The sequence below is a fragment of the Lycorma delicatula genome, chromosome 2 (genome assembly GCF_047948215.1).
Source record: "Lycorma delicatula isolate Av1 chromosome 2, ASM4794821v1, whole genome shotgun sequence".
In the NCBI taxonomy this organism is placed as follows: domain Eukaryota; kingdom Metazoa; phylum Arthropoda; class Insecta; order Hemiptera; family Fulgoridae; genus Lycorma; species Lycorma delicatula.
In genome coordinates, this window is record NC_134456.1 from 141,617,018 (window position 1) to 141,636,752 (window position 19,735).

The following is a 19,735-nucleotide window of genomic DNA, read 5'->3' on the forward strand; positions in this document are numbered from 1 at the left end:
ATCTCCATCTATCACAGTCTATTTCTCTCTTGCTCATCTATATTCTCCTTTCGCCCTCGGTTTCCCTCTTTCTCTCTCGTTTTCTGCGGAGGTCCGATAGGGAGAGGTTATCTCGCGCTCTGATTCGATCTTTCTCTCTTATGTTCTCTTTCTACAGATCACCCTAGGCTTTATCAATCGTCATAGCACGATTGCCGACGGGCATAACTCCCGCACTCGATGCAATTCATCCAATATTCGACCGATATTCCCTCCTCTCAGTTATCTTCCTCACTATGTTATTGGACCTCTGAATAAATCTCATTCCTCTCTTTACGCCGTCCTCGATCTCGGCGTACTGAATTGTTTTTCCATTCACTGGTTTCAGCATTATATCATGACAGAGTATATACCCTCCAGCGCTTTGAATATTTAGTATTATAATGAAGTACAACAATAATGTGAAAATAATAGTTACATTGTTTTGTTGTATCTTTTATTATTACTGATGAAAAGAAATACAGTCGTTTCAGTAATGAATGCCTTATTATGTGAGAGTTGTTTTATAATGATGATGTTCTTAATATATAAACTTCTTTCCATTTTTGTTTTAGGTCTACAAACCTAAGATTATTTAATTTATAAAAATCATACAGTTTTCATTCATTACGATAATTTATATGTAAGTGAGGTGTAGTCTTGTACAAACTCAGGCCACCATTCCTGAAACGTGTAGTTAATTGAAACCGCCACCAAAGTACACCGGTATTCACCGTCTAGTATTCATATCCATATAAAAGCGACTAATATTTACTGGGATTTGAATCTCAAAATCTTGGAATGGAATGCAAATGTGGCAGGAGTTTCACAAATTCTCCCTTCGAATCAGAATCTTTGACTTCAACACTACGATAAATCTTTTCTCAACATAAAATGGTGAGTGGAAATATACTTTTAATTATGATCAGTTCTAATTATAAAAACGAAATTTATGTTTATTTATGAGTTTTGACGTTAATTAATCCGTTTATAAATAAATTAGATGTCACTTGCGCATTAATTATAATCAAATATGTGGTACAAGTAACTATAGTAGTAATTTATTATAGCTCTGTCTTATAATCTAAAATGTAGAATATAACTTCAGTAACAACCTTTAAGGGTTAAGAAGGGTTCATTTACAAAGCTTTATAATAGTTATTTAGGAAAAGCTGTGCTATGGCTCGACTCACATAAAGTATTTTCTATCTCCAAGTCCTAAGAAATAGAACTTTGTACTTAGGTTGGTAGTATACCAAAAATTGGTAGTATAACCTAAAGGTTTTAATAATTTAATGCTATTAGCAAAATTAAAAAGAAAGATTTATTTTTTCTTGTACAGTAATTAATCCAATTTATAAACTATTAAAGTGTAATTTTAAGTTTGTATTGTAAGTTGATTTTTAAAAATTAATTTGATTTTAAACACGTATGAATTTTTTGAATGGTTTTATTTTTTTTAAATGTACCCTGAAATATTAGTTCGTGACGTGTGCGGGACTGTCTAACATTAAAAAAAAAAAAAAATTATTAATTAACTTGAAAACTATTATCGTGGAGCGAAACATTATTTTTTAATTGATAATTAATTTAGTTGGACTGGACTTAAACTGAAGATAGATCATAAGTACTATGGGACGCGTTTGAGGAACTGCAAATGATGGGCAACATTAAAGTTGAAGGCAGTTACGTGAAATTGAAGAGCTGGGGAGAAATAGAGACATGCATGGAGAAAGGTTTAGTTCCATATGAAAACTTATATAGTAGAACATTAAATGAATTAACTGTTTTAATTTTAAAGCAGTTACTCGTGTAATTTTACACGTTACTCGTGTATTTGAATGTTACTCATGTATTAGAAATAGGCATGAAGAAATACGGGATGAAAATAAAAGTGAGAAGTTGAATGGGAGGGAAGATATGGATGTTGTAAAAGCAGAAGGAAAAATTGAACAAGTAGAAAGATACAGACATCTCGAGATATCTGTATTTTTACAGATACAGAGATTGATGGACATAGAGATTGTCCTGTATCTCGAGATAGCACTAACTAAAGCATTGAAGGAGTAAAGAAGAGATTAAGACAAGAATTGCAATAGCAAAGGAAGTCCAATTTGGAAAGAAAACCTACTCTGCAGCAACATAGATCTGAAGCTGAGTAAGATATTGGTAAAATATTTGAAGTATACTTGTGTACGATAGTGAAACATGGATGCTGAGAAAAAAGGAAAAACATAGGATTGAGGTTTTTTAGATGTGGATATGGAGAAGATAAAATGGGTGGACGGAGTAAGTAACATAGAAGTATCAAGTAGAATAAATTAAAATATTGGCGACTATCAAAAGGAGAAAAGGAAACTGGATCGCGCATATAATTAGAGGAAAAGGAATAATAAATACGGTAGATATGCGACAGGCGCTTTCCACACAAGTCCGGCGACTAGTCTAATGTCCGAAGCCGGAATAATGCCACTACATTATAGAAGAGAGATCCTTTTACTAAGATATGCAGCAAACGTATGGGGTTTTCCTGCCCATATAAATCACAAACTTTTTACGAATCATTCTATGGCTGCATTATACGAACGTCGTGGTACCTATTCCAGACCATCCGGAATTAGGTATCACGAATTAAGAAGAAAACACGAAATTGCTATTCCTGAGACAGTAGCAATTTCCACGAGAGAAATACCACCATGGCTCTTGCCGGCGGTAAATACAAGGTTGGATCTCTCTCAGGGAGAAATAAAAAAGAAGCCAGCAGTGATCATCCAACAGGAATTTTTAGCCACCGTCAGTAACTATGAAGAACATATCAGAATTTATACTGACGGCTCCAAAAATGAACATGCTGTTGGATGCTCCATATTTGTAAATGGAGAAGCCCATTGTTGGAAACTGCCAGATATAGCCAGTGTTTATACGGCAGAACTTACTGCTATTCAGCAAGCTCTTCGCTTCACAGAACATTATTGCGAAGAGAGAGTGCTAATTTGTTCCGATTCTCTTAGTGCACTTGTTGCAATTCGGAACAAAAACATTAAGGATGTCTTTATTTCAAACATCCTGTCCTTTTTATACGTTTTAAATCAACGAGGACAGCGATGCATATTTGTATGGACTCCAGGGCATGCTGGTATTACAGGTAATGAGAGCGCAGACGAAGCAGCCAGAAAGGCAACAGTCTGTGATGATTTTGATGCATTTCCTATAAGAGTGGCAGATGTTAAAAATTGACTAACTAACGTAGTAAAAAACAAGTGGAATACTGAATGGAGGAGTTTAAATACAAAATTAAACTCAGTAAAAACTTCTCCATATAAATGGAAAAGCGACGTGAAGTTGACTCGCCGAGAACAAGTAGCTGTGACCAGACGTAAAATCGGTCACACGCGATTAACAAATTCATATTTGTTAACCGGCGATGAGAGACCAATGTGCGGTGTTTGCAATAAAACACTTACGATTAAGCATCTAATAGAAATGTGTACAATACATGAGGACCTCAGAAAGAGGTTCCGTCTAAGAAATGATATTACTGCTGATTTAGCTAATGGAAATGAAAGAAATATAGTTGCATATTTACACTCCAGTGGACTTCATAAAAGTCTATAAAAATGGAAATTTTAAAGCTGTGTTAAAGAGTCTCTAAGAGGTAGTTTCATCCATATATGGTAGTCTCGAAGCGTGGCACGTATAGTGACGGGAGGTAGCCCACTTGCCTAGGCCACCCTGGCTTGTCCGCATTCAAGAGCAGTGAGTCGGGGTGTGTCCAATGATGGCATGGGGGATCCTCAAGGGTGGACTGAGAGCGCGAGGCTATGGGTGGGCACAATGCATGCTTGTAGCGTGTTTATATGGAGAGTCAACTGCCACGGCATCCTGGCGCGACTGATATTCTGCTTAACGGCGGTTCTGGTCGCCCCGAGGGTGCTAAAATTAACAAATAATCGAGACAGGTAGAAGAAGATAACTTGTATTGATAACTTGTATTTTTAATTTCATGGTTTTTTGGGAACCTTATCTCAAATTTTAATATCGGGGCCCTTTACACCCCGTAATTGCTGTGCTTGTCTTTGTTATTTGTGTTTTAATGTTCTGTGTAGTTTGTGCTTTTAAATAAAATGTAAGAGCCCTTTCACCCTTACATATGACGATCCTGATGGTGATACTAATTTCTTTCTAAGAACGTGACGACGGCTATTGACCTTAGTAGTCGATGCCCGTAAAAAATCAAGAAAAAAAAATACTTTTCTTGAAGGCTCCGTTGAAGGTGAAAAAGTAGAGAAAGGAAGAAGTTGAGGTTAGTAAATGATAGAAAGGGTAATGAGATACGATGAGACGAAAAGAAAAGCACGGGACAGAAACAGATAGAGAAACAGTGGTCCCAGGGTCCTGCCAACAGCTAGAATACGGCATTATAATGACTCGTGTATTTAGTAGAATAAACCTATGACTTGTATTCTGCATGTCATGAATTTATTTCCAGTATTCCTCTATTGAATCCTAATAGAGTAAACAATAATATTTTTATGATCAACAAAACAAGTTCATTAGCGTTTTATCAAGGTCATAATAACAGATTTAATATTTTCTTTAGTTTCATTTTCTCTACAGTATTATAATACAAATTTTAAATAAGTCTTATAAGTTTATTTTTTTAAGAAAGATGAATGAAAAAATTCCCCATTTATGAATGTAGAAGGAATTTCTTCCTTATTTTACAATTATTTTCTTACACGGAATTTTATAGTCTCATAAACTAAGGAATTTGTATAAAATTTCATTTATTTCTGAGTTTATATTTTTAATGTTTATTTTCTCCTTTTATTAAAATTCCTCTAAATTAAAATGATAAATTCTTTATTGTTCACCAGTTTTATTTGTAAATCTGTTTTTAAATCTTTAAATAAGACTACGTACTGGAATTCATACCATAAAGTTTGTTTTATACTTGTTATTATAACTTAATGTTTCTTTCTAATAATATGTACAGTAAACAATGAAAATATTTTATACCTGAAAAACGTGTTCTACGTATATAAATATATAAACATATTTTTTTATCACAGATTACTTTAAAAAATCATTTAAATTAATACAGTCTGTTTATTCATTGATCATTTTTATGAAATTAGAAACATTTTTTCTATACCAATATTGCTTAAGAATTCTATGATCAGTTTATGAGGAACGATCCAGTTCATAATTTAATTTTTAACCCAATGACTATGTTTAACAAAAAAAACAGCTTGACTATTCCCACTTGGCTCGAAATCTGTACAACTAAAGACCCAGCTTTTCGAAGAACAGATTTGTAATTTAGGTTGTCGAAGCAAAACATTACACAATCTCTTTTAGTCTATAATGGCTAATAAATAGCATAACACAAATTTTCGTAAGCATAAAAAATGTATCTGTAATTTAATCATAACTGAACATTAAAATTTTGAATTTTATTTATTAATATTTCTGTATGAGTTTATATTTACTTTTTTTTATTTATTTATATTTACGTTATTTCCTCCCGATTTATTTTTGAAATAATTTTATTGTTTTCCTTACCATACAGGAATGTATGTCTTCGTTTTTGGGGTTTTTTATTAATTTTTATAAAAATAAATTTAAAATTTACACTTCTGATTTTAGCAAAAAATTACAGAACTAAAATATTATATTGGTTCACCTTTACAATTACTGATTTTTAAAAAAATTTTAGGTTTCGTGTAGTTGTAATAGTTTTTGAGCATTATTATCTATCTAGTCATTTATTCTTAACAGATATACCTACGTACAGTATGAATAATTGGAACCCACCGAGTTGATCTAGTGATGAACGCATCTTTTCAAATCAGATGATTTGGAAGTCGAGAGTTCCAGCATTCAAGTCCTAGTAAAGGCAGTTAATTTTATACGGATTTGAATACTAGATCGTGGATACCGGTGTTCTTTGGTGGTTGGATTTCAATTAACCACACATCTCATGAATGGTCGAACTGAGACTGTAGAAGGCTACACTTCATTTACACTCATAGATATCATCTTATTCATCCTCGAAGTAATACCTGAATGGTAATTCCCGGAGGCTAAACAGGAAAAAGAAAGAACGTATGAGTAATTGGATCCTATGTACAATTTTTGAGAATTTTATTATTATTACTCTTACATGATGGTTTTTAATTTTTTGTGTACATATAAGTTATATAGTATGGCAAAATGAACCAGTTAAAGTAAGAAATAATAATAATAAATAAACCAAGGTGAGAAAACATGTCTTACCTTTCATTGTACAATATTTAAATAGAGTTTTATTTTATAATACAATTAACGCAACATGGAAAAAAATAAATAAATAACTTACTTGGATAATTTTAAAAAAATAGTGACTTTTTTTATACGCTAATTAACCCTTACTAGCAAGCGACTATTAGACGTACAGTCCTTAAGTTTTACGTGTTTGAACAGTGTCTTTCTACTGTTGGTTTTAAAGATGAAGAAACTGTTCAATGATAGCCTAGAAATATTTTAGAACTTGCAGGTTGTACAATAACACGGTATTCAGAGTAGCCATTTTGAAGTTTTAAAATAAATAAAATATTCATTAATTAAAAAACTCAAAGATTAATTAATTTTTTGTTATTCAGACTTAAATTAATAACATTTCCAATAATCACCTAAAACACCGACTCTATCTCGTTTAGAAATATATTTTTATCATTTTCTCTTTGACACTTATTTTGGTGAATTTCGAAGAAGCAATCAACCGCCTGGAATTTAATTCCAGTGTAAGAAAGACCATCAAACCAACCGGTCAACATTTTTCAAATTTTACGAAAACCCACTTCTATTTTATTGTAGTTATTTTTAATGGACGAGTTTCTACTGCAATACAGTTATTTAAATTTTTAATGAAGTAATTTATCGGTGATTCTTTTATCAATTCAACGTTTCACGGTGTACCTAATAAAAAGGCACATTTTTGATTTTTATTTCTAAAAAAAAAATATATTTCAAGTCATTTTATCTTGAATTCGCAAAATGGAAATGGAAAATGGAAATATTATCAGGTATTATATTCAACATGGGCCACTATAGCCGGAAATTTTGTATGATACTTATTTAAATTCCATCGTACATATATGTCATAGTATTAAAAAATGAAGTGAATTGTGTTGAATATACACGGTAAACGGTTAGAATAACGTAGTTTTCTAGCATTAGTTTAAAATATAGTGTAGAAGTTGCTGCCAGACCGGAGATGGATTTTCTTCACTGCTATTCCGCAAATATTTACACCGTCTACAAAAACTGATATTCACACACAGACACATTTACTCGCTGATGGATATAAACAAACAAGCCAATGTTAATATTAAAGTGTAGTTTTGTAAAGATACTTTATCACTTTGTTGTCACTATAAAAGCATGATTTTTATTTAAATAAAACATATTTATAGAATGTTAAACAAAATAATTGAAAAGATATAAAATAATCTTTGCCGTATAGTTTTAAAATTAAAACTATTATTTTAATTATTATTCATATTTGTATTTGCTATTACGGAATATTTTCTTTATTTTTGTACGAGTATTTATTAATTAAATATTTATATTGTAATTGTATCTAAATTATACGAGTTATACCTAAAATAATTCGAAAAATTAGTTACAGTAGTTGCTCGGACGAAATGTCGACAAACGTTTTGTATCTTACAATCTTAAAAAAAAATTTTAATTGTTTAATGCAAACGCCAAAATGATATTTGAACAAAAATACATTTAAAAAAAATATAACTGCAACCGCCCTAATCCTGTTGCTTTTCCAAATTCATACCCGAAAGAGATTGATGGATGATATTAAGATATTACCACTTTATTAAGAAAGACTGACAAATTAAAACCATTTAAAAAGAAAAAAATGTTTCAAGCTCATTCTCAATTTGAATTAAAATAGACATGGATGATGATATTTTCAACATACAATGTATGTCTAATATTTGAAATAAGATATCATTTGAGATAAATTGTATATAATAGATATTTATATATACGTATTGTTTACTTCACTAAAAAAAAATATATTGATTATTTTCATAATGAATTCTCACTCTGAAACACGCGAAAAAACAAACATTTGTAAATATTCTTCAACACTGCCTTAACTTTTTAATGACATTCAAATTAATTTTAAAAGTATATATACCGGGTTTTCGGAGGTACTATTATCATTAATTCCTTACTTTAACTGACTGAAAAAAAGGAAGTACTTACTTTGATTTTAATTATGTTCCAAGTCATATTCATGACAAATGCACCGATTTAGCAATGATTTTGCTTTTGCTTTCTACAGGAATTTTTTCAGATGAGCCCGGAATAACTTTTTTCTAGATAAAATCAGTGGAATATTTATTAAAAAAATCGTCACATTTGCATAGAAAATTTGAATTTATTAAAAAAATAATTATTAAAAAGTATATTATTTTTCTCTATTCCAGACAACCTCAGCTCAAATTCGGTTGTAATTACTTTATATCTCTATTCATCCATATTTTTTTTTAAAAAACAAAATTTAAATAGATATAGTATCCTTTAGCCTGTAAATGTGAATACTTAAATTACGAGTAAGAATAATTTTAAAGTTTTGATTTCAATATGTTAATTTTCCTCTATATTTAAAAAAAAATTGTTTATAATTTAATTTTGTTAATAAATCTAATCGTTCTTTTTTGTTGATAAAACTAATTAAACATGGTAGCCTTAGGTTTACGATCGGGTGTTCAAAAGGAACCTTAATTATTTAATGAATCACAAGTTGATTATTGTAATAATAAAATAATTAATCATTACTCTATATTAAATTTCCAAGAACCAGTTACCTTTTACCAGGGTAGTCGGTAAAGCGTAAACCGGCTATTAATCTAAAAAAAAAAAATTGTATTGATTGAAATATAATGATCACACAAATATACATATATTTTTTTTTAGTTCACAATTCTTCTTTTTTTACGTACGATGAACTTTTTTCATTTTACACTCAAATGTAATAATACGGAGGGATCTTTTAATTCAGAATACTTGTTCGTAGAATAGACCTTGTAATTTGCGAAATTATTTACACAGCTGCATACAATAGTTAAGAAAGTTTTTTTGTAACTAAGAAAAAACTTTTAAAAAATTCGCCTTGATATATATTTGCATAGATTCCCTCGAAAAAAAAAACAAGAAACTACTTATATTTAAACCCAATAAATTTGGATGAATCTTCCTAATGTTTCAACACAACCGAGATATTAATAAATTATTCTATATAAAAGTTTTTTATAATTTCAGGGAATTATGTTGTGTAAACGACCGAATGGTTCGGCGTAATAATAAACTTAGAAAGATACTAATTTTTTATTACTCATGATCCGAGCAATGGAAATAAATAATATATGTGAACTGAAAAACTTTTTTACCATTTCCGACATGGAGGAGGGAATGAAAAATAAATAACACTTTATGTTGTACCGTAATAAATTTTAAGAGATTGATATTACATTTTTTATATGTTTTGTTTATCTAAAAATAATACATGACATTATTTATGCATGCTACCTTTTTAACTAATAATAAATAGATTTATTTTTCGTCCAATTTTAATTTTCAATAAAAGGTTAGGAAAATCTTTAGAACATTTGATGTTATGAGAGTATGCTGAGCGACATCTCAGACGTGTAACACCTGTTCTGAACAAAATAGTGCATCTGTAAATATATAATTAAACCGAGGACACAAAAGCAATACAAATATAAATGACTTCTCGTTAATATTTATTGCCAGCAGCTTGTCAGCAGTCATATAAGAATTAAAACTATCAAACTTCTGTTGTCATCGGACATTTGGCACCCGCATCAGACTAACTTAATAGTTCATTGTACTAACTAATCCCTTTCATTTTGAACAATTAAATTATTAACAGTGTAGATAAAAGTAGAATGGATTGAAAGTGTAAGTAAGATGTAAAGATGATAAAACTTTCAAAAAATTCGACAATGATGTTAATTTTTTTTTTATAAAATTACTTCAAAATAGGATCTAAGCTCACTTTATTTGTTACTATCCTAAGCCTCTAATATTCCTGCTTTCTTTTTCTGGCTATAAAAATGCAACGTTGAAAAGTGTTATTAAACTCTTCGATCTTATTAATATTGTATTAAGATAATTAATATGTTGAATAAATTAATGATTATATTCATTTATTTTCTTGACTAACTGTGTAGAAATTAAACTATAAGAATAATTAAATAGTAAATGTTCATGAAAAGTTTAATCCTGAACTAAAATATATCTTAGTGTAATAAATAAAAAAATAAATGTAAAAAAAAACTCAAATATTGGACTTCTTGATTAAAAATATAGTTTTTAAAACATTCTAAAATTTACTTAGATTTTTTTAAAAGGAATGTAAAAAATTTCCTTCTTTATAACATTATATTTACAGAAAAAATTTGAAGTAATATACAACGATAGGTTGAAACAGTCTAAAACTAGAAAACATTATAAAAATGAAACTTTCGGAAGTGGGGAGGCTTTTATGTTCTTTCTTTTTTGTAATTATTTTTGTGGTTTTATTTAAATTTTTTATTTTATTTTATTGATTTTGTTATAAATAAATAAACCGTGAGTAGAATTTTTGTAAATTTTAAATATGAAAAAGTAATTTAAATTGAATAACTCTGAAATATTCAAACGCTTTATTTATTTAAAATATTACTATTTTATATATTTTTATTTTTAATATTTATTATTTGCCCTGCAAAAATAAAGCACCTGTGGAAAAAACCGATCAACAAAGCAAAAGACGAGAAATCCACCTTTCTGAGAGGAGACTAAGACTACGATAGTATTTTTCCCTTAAAATTTATTCTTTACATTTAAAACATTTTATGGTTAATTTTTCAACCAACTTTTTGGAAATTTCTCATGAAAATACTCTGAACCTCTGAATGATGTCAAACAATACATTATTACCCTAGAACAATCCAATACTAAATATGTAAGTGATAAATAATGTACATTATTAAGTAATAATAAGTCGTATACGTAATCAATTTTATAAATCTTTAATTTTTGTAAAATGTTCTTTTAAAAATATTCTCAACTAAGTTTACTGAGTGAAAGTTAGTACACAGGATCTTCCTCTATCAAATAGTAATACAGGGTGATTCAAAGAAAAGGAAATTTTGAAAGTTGTGTTGGTAGCCGTGGGCGATTGGTACCACTTGATAAGTGGCGCCAGCCTCTCTAACCTAACCTGCTATTTAGTTGACATGGATCCTTGGAGTGGTGCGCAACGTGCATTTGCTATCAAAGCGTTTTACAAAAACAATGACAGTGTGGAGGGAGCGCGTAGAGAATTTTGCCGTCATTTTAATCTGGGACGGCACGACCGTGTTCCATCAGCACATGCAATTAAAACATGGATATCTAATCTTGAGGAAACTGGTTCGGCAATGAAAAAGAAACCTCCAGGCCGTGAGTGAACCGTCCGTACACCACAGAATGTTCAAGCTATACAAGATACTGTCACACGAAGTCCACATCGGTCAATCCGTCGTCTCTCAGCATCTTTACAATTGCATAGTTCAAGTGTTCGAAGAATGTTAGTGAATGACTTGTAATACCATCCATACAAGTTGCAGATCGTCCAGGAACTGAAATCGAATGATGCAGTTGTGCGAGCACAATTCTGTAATGTAATGCTTCAGAAGATAAATGATAACGAAGAGTTTGTTCACAAACTGTGGATGTCAGACGAAGTGCATTTCCACCTCAGTGGATTTGTTAACAAGCAAAATTTCAGATACTGGGCAAAAGAAAATCCTACGCAGCTACACCAGCGCCCATTGCACAGCCAGAAAGTGACCGTGTGGTGTTCTATGTCATTTTACGGTGTTATAGGCCCTTATTTTTTTGAGGATGACAACGGTCTTGCGATTACAGTGACGTCGGCTCGTTACATAGCCATGCTTGAAACCTTTGTTGTGGAACAACAAAAGAGATTTCCACCAGTTCTTAACACAGCCTGGTTTCAACAAGACCGAGCAACGTCACATACTGCACGAATATCGATGGCAGTTGTACGCCGATTGTTTGGATAACGTGTCATTTCACAAAATGGTGACATTAGATGGCCTCCCAGATCGCCTGATCTCGCAGCTTGCGATTACTTTTTGTGGGGTCACCTTAAAAGCAAAGTGTTCCACAGTAGACCTGCTACAACGGAAGAACTGAAGGCAAAGATCCGAGAAGCAATTGCGGAAATTCCAGTTGAGATGTTACGTCAAACCATGAACAATTTAACGAAGAGACTTCGTGAGTGTTTACGTAGAAGAGGAGGTCACCTGCAAGATGTCATCTTTACAAAATAAACTAAAATGTATGTATCCTAAAATGGCAACATTTTTACAATTACATGAAAAAAATTCATTTTCTAAAAAAAGTTTTTCATTAACGTTATTTAATTTTTTTAAATTTCCCGTTTCTTTGAATCACCTGTATATTTTCCTAAGTACGTAAGTGCACTTTTTTTTTATATAAGTGGACTTTATTCGTACCATTTTAATCACAATCAAATTCTCTACAAGTTTTGTTTAAAAATGGCATTCTTATTATCAGTTTAACAAAATTATCTCACACAAAAATAAATTAATGTGTTTTTCGATTCCAATCTTTTGTTTTACCACAAATTTCTCAAAAAGTCTGAAAGTTCTGGGACTTATTTTTTGTCAGTTTTACAGATCAGATTTCATATAAAAATCAATAAATTTACCCCTTCATTTGGTTCCCGAGAATTACAGTTAGTTTCAATTTTACCGTAGGCGCAGAAGTCAGGGCGAAATCTTCGCTAGCCGACACTCACTAACGAAGCGTTTCCGAACTTAGGTTTATATGATTTTTTTCTTTATTTTCAGTAGTAGGAAGTTAATTACATTCTTCGTGAATTACCTGCTTATATATAAATATATTAGCATCTGCGTCTCGGCTTCAACCGCACTATATGGTTACTAGCGTTTTCCTTCGCGGTCAGGTGATATTTAACAGGTCAGGCTCACTTCATTCAACTTTCTTGTCTAGCCAGGACCCCTCTGAGTTCATTAAACTCACGCTAGTGAGAATAATAATGACAAATAAAAATGAAAGATTATTCAATTTATAAAAAATATCATTGTATTGTAATTTCTTCAGAGCAGCAGTTTTGGCAGTACAGACCCAAAACTCTGAGTGTTCTGAAGAATGCAGCTTTCAAAACAGTAACCCTCTATCTTAAAAATATTAGTTATAACTGACTACCCATCCTTGTACGAGTAAAAAAGTATTTTGCGCGGTTCTTAGCGTTATCCGACAAGCATCACTAGGTGACCGTACTTCGTTTCCTATATTTAAACAAATTTTAACTGCAGAATTATCAGTTAAATAACTAGTAACTGATTAACATAAAGGTTGATTCTCTTTATTTTCCTGTTCAGAAATTTTCAAGCACAGTAGATAACAAAGAATATTGTTTAACAATAATGTAATATAAGAGAGAAGTAAGAAATATGCAATCAGAGACATGTGTCAATAATTCATGGGTGCTTCACCCATAAATCAGTAACTTCATGGTGTTGTGCCACCCCATCAGTAAGTAAGTGTTGTTCAAAATACCTGCAATTATTCTTCTTTAACCTACTTTCTAAAATTTGCTCATGAAGTTTTTTTTATTACTACTATTTTCTTTTTTTTACAAAATTATAATTAATTTGAAATGTTTTAAAATAACTGAAGAGAACAAAGGCAGCTAAAGTGTAAAAGATACAAGAACCTAAGAAAGAAAGAGATTTAGAAAAAACTAAACCGAAGAAAGAAGCACTACATACTGAAAAAAACACCAGAAAGAATTATAACATAAAGAGGTATTTATAGCAAAACGAAAGTTAAACTAATTTAAGTAAAACAAAAAGAACAACAGAAATGGTAGAGCCATAACATTACCGGTGGGGTGTGATTAAGCGGGGTGGGGCGGTGGGCTCCCATCCTGAACTTCTTTTGTGTTTTTGGATATTAATTATTTAAATGTTTTTGGAAAAAGTAAACTAATGAGAATGAATGTATATTTTTAAATCCTGTGTAAAACTATTTGTAGTAAATCTAAACAATCTGTTTCAATAAATTTTTCAAAATCTATGAATTTTGTTATTTTATTGTAGTTATTAACACATAATGTTTCAGTAAATCAGATAATTTTGAAAAGTTTTAAAATACGAGAAAAAATTTTATTTATAAAAACCCTTCAACTACATTGATAAAATCTTTTTCTTAAAAATTATAATTCTTTATGTAACAACAATTTTGTTACAGGCATTTGTAACAAATTTATTTGTAATGTAAATCTGCTGTGTTTCCTTGTCCCTTGTTACTCTTTTACAGCATTTCCATAGAATTTGGGTAATTTCTAGTTGTATTCAATGTTCCAATTACTGAATTATGAAGATTGTTAATTCATTAAATATATGAGTTTTCAAATACTTAGAGAAGAAAAATAGGTAATTCTGATACTATTGATATCATCAAAATTTTCTTATAAATGCATTTGTCTCTTTAAACAGTCTTTTAAAAACAATTAGATATACATATTGTAGCAGTATTTAGTAAAAAAATACTTAATACAATACTATTTTTGTTGTCTTCAGCTTGATCATAAAACAAAAGTAAAAAAGTATAAAAAAAAGAAATCATTATTTTACATTCCTTACATTAATGTACAATTGTAAATATAAAAATTCTTTTTTGTATTTTTTTTTTTTTACAAAATTGATGATACATACATCCAGTTTATATATTGACATTTCAGAACATTTTTGATGACAAATTGTACATTAACAGATTATTAATTATAAGTTTACTAGCCGGTCAGGAGCTCTGTATCTTTGACGCGCCAGTGTTCATTAAACTCTTGCTTGTGAGAATAATAATGATAAACAGAAATTTTAAAACCTGTTCAATTTATAAAAAAATGTAAGTCTTTTGTAATTTCTTCAGAGCAACAATTTGGTCAGTACAGCATCCGAAATTATGAAGATATGTTAACTGTTCTATAAGGTGGGTAATATATAAAATATGATAAATATACAGTAGTATGAGCGATTGCACATGAGAATATTAATTTTTTTTTAAACTGAACATCAAAAATTCCTCATACATAATGATTACAAAAGAAAAAGCTAAAGTTCAAATGAAATAGTTTGAAGTTCAAAAATTTTAGGATGCGTACAAATACGACAAAATACTGCACACAACACATAATGAGAAACAACCTTTTTTTATTCATATTCCATATAATACAAAACCAACATTTGCTATGAGGATTTTTTCAACACAAAAAAATAACTGGTAACCGTAATTTCTTCCCTTCGCGTTAAACGTTTTTCCGCTGTTTATATAACTGAAGTTTTGTTTTTATATTATGCACAATAAATTTTCTATTTTGTATAAATTTGAAACATAATTAGCCCGTTTTGTTTTCAACTAATATTTTCTATTTTGCTGTCTATTTGACCGCTATCAGTTATGAATATTTGAACTGATTTTTGGCGTAACACAAGATAACTACAATCATCAAAATTTTTATTTTTGTGAAATTCAAAACTAAAAAACACACACACATATATATATATATATATATATATATATATATATATATACACACACAAAAACTGTCAGCTTGAGAACATCAAGCGCATCATAATTCAAAACGTTTGGTAATAAAAAATTGAAAAGATAAAATTTGTTAATTTAAAAATAAATATTTTTTAAAGAAAAACAGACCAATTGATTTTCCAAATTTTTTGTTATTTCCCCACATTATTTCATATTAAATATTTTATATTATCTAGATGTATTACATGAGTAGGCCGTGTTTAAGGCGTATAGTACTATTTGGAGTAAATAGAATAGCAGCAACCAGTATGTCAAATTTATCGAACAATTTTGACGCAAATTTAAAATTCTATGAAGAAAATATTAAGTTATGAATTCAGCGTTTATTTTACTTTATTATTTTTAATTATTTTATTCATTATTTTATAACAGTTTTTTTCTGTTTGGTTTTATTTTTACTTTTTTTTTTATCTTAGAACATATGTTTTCATTTGTATTTAATGAATTACCATTAAAGCGAAAAAGAAAAGAAAAAACCGTTACTTATCTACCGTACCCTGAATCTTTTTTGGTACAGTTCTATATAGCCAAAGTTTGAATCAGGGTTAATACCAGATTAACATGACAGTTTCATTAAAACCGGAAAGCTATACAAGAGTGATGCCCGAACAGACAGAGGAATTTCATTTGTGTACTGTGTATATTTGCAAACACCGTAGCGAACCATCGTTAAATTGTTATTCTTCTACTAAAAATCATTTTTAATCGTCCCATCTTATAGTTTACGTAGGAAAAACCATTTCTTTTGTTATATGTAACAAAAAGACTTAATTTTTGTTGAAAATATTTTTTTGGAAATCAATTCAAAGGCTCATTATACGTGGATTTCAATATTTTTTGTGCATTTCCTCGGACAGGATTTAGTTCAGTAACGAATTAATTTATGAATTTAATAAAGTATTTATTAGGGGGAAAATGCTCCATTATGTTTATTTTTTTAAACAAAAAATGTTTTTTTGTTTTTCAAAAAACATTTTAAAATTGTGAAGGTTTAAAATTATAGTGTATGAGGTTCTGGTATAATTTTATCCTGGTGAAGTTGGGTGAACCTGTTACTTAAAGTAATTTTTTTTTTTAATGTTTCCTATGTATTTAATTTTAAGAAACTCTTTTCGTTAGTCATTCCTTCTCGAATAACGCATAACATTCTTTGCGATGTTTCATAATTTAAAAATAATTAAGGATGTGTATTTGTAGTCAGTTTGAGAAAGTAATAATGTTCTATGACTCACTCTCCCCTTCTATTTCTATTTGTGAACATCTGTGCGTTTTGAATGTCATACTTACAGCATCGTGCTTGACAGTATTTATTGTTTAGCCAAATACAAATTGGAATAATGTTTGGATTTCAAATGACATTCAGCTGGGTGATGGACGGATTTCTGAATTCAATCGATAAGTGTTTTAGAATGTTGAAAGTTCTCAATGTAATAGCCATCAACACCATATTCTAATTAAAGTAATAAAAAGATAAGAATTAAATTTACATTGAGGAATATTTATTAATTTTCTAGTTTATTAATCTTATAACTTTAATTTTTTGTATTATAAATCAAAAACGTTTATTTAAACTCGGATAAACGTATCATTCCAATCTCTTGGTATTCCTATTAGTAACAGTAATAACTATATAGTCCAGAGAATGAACTTTTTGAGTAACTCGCTGCGTATTAACAGGTTGACTCCCACATTAAAAAATGAAACATTTCAAAGGCTGCTATACTTATTTTCCTAAAAGTATCCACCAGTACTGCCATTTTTTTTTTCAATTTCAATGAAGGTGTTGTTATCCTATTATTAATTTTTGATACCGATTTCACTTTGCAGCTTTACTTTTTGAAATATTCAAAAATAAAGTTTAAACATCAATTTGTGTCTGAAAGTTACCGTGGATAACGAGACACCAATTGATGTCTCAGAATTTTTAACATATTTTAATTGAAATATAATAATATCTTTTACTTACTATCAACTGATGGTATTTATTTTTAATTCTACAACTCCAGAATTATTTGAAAACTATTTCTTATTAATTGCTGGACGTTTTTTAACATAAATTACTAAAAGTCTTCTGTAATAAAATTACATCTTACCGATAATTATGATTTGAATTGAGATTTTTAAAGTAAATTTTGTATTTAATATTTTTAAGAGTACTTGGTATTAAAATATAACTTAACTTTGTCAATAAACAAGTAAAATTAATTCATATTTTATTACAACACTTTGCAATTATGTTTATTTTGCTTTCATTTGATGATTTAAAAAAAAAAAACAATTCAATTTCATTCAATTTCATTTTTAAAGAGAAACTTCTATGCTACGTGCAACACAACAATATATACAATTTTATCTTTAAAATAATATGTAATTTGATACAAAAAAAATTAAAAATAAACAATAATATTGCATCTTAAGTGTGACATTACACTGAGACATCATTTGATGTCTCATAGCAATAATGGATAACTGGCTGAGACATCAATTGATGTCTCATGGTAGTAAACCTGTTAAATTCTTACGAAATATTTAAATTTATATCATTTTCAATAAATCAAATTTATTCCTCCGGTTTGAAACAACAATCTACAACGTCAAACTTTCATGATATAAATATTTTATTATTATAATGTAAATTAATCCATCTAAATTATATTATTAAATGTGGTCCTTCAAAACTATTTTCAGGAAACAAAAATGGGTGAATAATTTTTTGACGCTGATATGTATTACATACCGATATTTCACAATGAAAGATTTGACATTTCTGTCAATTTATACTTAAAGATTCTTACTGTTACATTTATTAAATGAAAAATTTATTTTAAAAAAAAATAACAATATTCATTTCAGTCAAACCAGACGACTGAACTATTCGTGTCTAGACAATAATATATTTTTACTTCCTTGTACGAAGTAAAGGATGTACTCGTATTGTGATCGCAAAAAAATCTCGGTTTTCAGATTTCAATGGAAATATCGATCTTGATCATCCCTGAATTCATTTTGACTAGTTTCCGCGTGACATCTGTACCTACGTATGTATATATCCCACGTAACTCAAAAACGATTAGCCGTAGGATGTTGAAAGTTTGGATTTAGGACTGTTGTAAGATCTAGTTGTGCACCTCCCGTTTTAATTTCAATCGACTAAACCAAAAGTGTCCAAAAAGCCCAAAATCCAAAAGACTTGGATTTTGGACTTTTTCTTTACTGCAGTAATAAGCCCTCACTGAGAGCTTTTCAACGATAAATAAGTGGTACTTATTTTCATTGGTTCCAGAGTTATAGCCAAATAAAATGTTAATTAATGAAATATTTGGATCTTACAAGGAGGCACATGGATACATATCAGACTTCATTTCCTTTTTTAATTTTTTTTTTTTTTTTAAATATACGTTTTGATTTATTAATAAATTATTAACCTCTGATTGTAAAAAAAATTACGATAAATAGTAATTCAATAATAACAATAAAAAAAAGTATGAAAAAATATCAGAAGTCATTAATGAAATTAAAATTCTGTGTTCTTTTCATTGAAAAAAAAAAGTGTATATGTAATTTAATAAGCGTATAAGGAAATCATGTTGTGTCCACATCAGATTTTTACCTAATATAAAAAACTTTATTATGTTTCCTTTATTGACTTTAATATATTACCTAATTTAAAGGATTTTTGATGTGTATTGCCCTAGAGGATGAGATGGATGACAATCCATCCAATAGCGTGTGGAAATACCATGTCTGTCCGGGATTCGAAGGTCCCTGGTTCGAATCCCGGTTAGGCAAGGTATTTTCACACGTTACATTGTCGTCCATCTCATCCTCTGAAGCAGAACCTAACGGTAGTCACGAAGGTTAAACAAAAAAAAGAACACATGTTAAGTGCTGTAATCCTAACGGTTGTAGGGTCCTGACATGTGTCATAAATCATTCCTGAAAATGATAGAGCTCTTTGTAAATATAACAAACATCT

At 29.6% G+C, this 19,735-nt stretch overlaps 1 protein-coding gene across 15 annotated transcripts in view; it reads right to left on the reverse strand.

Moving 5' to 3' along the window:
• LOC142319274 (inactive dipeptidyl peptidase 10) overlaps nucleotides 1-19,735 on the reverse strand; it is a 362,606-nt gene that overhangs the window by 328,839 nt on the left and 14,032 nt on the right. For 2 of the 15 annotated variants that reach the window (XM_075356366.1, XM_075356359.1), the window contains exon 2: nucleotides 5,836-6,104. The exons of the other annotated variants lie outside the window; for them this stretch is intronic. The gene's annotated coding sequence lies outside the window, so the exon portion shown is untranslated. The remainder of the gene's footprint in view (nucleotides 1-5,835; nucleotides 6,105-19,735) is intronic. 15 annotated transcript variants of the gene reach the window in all.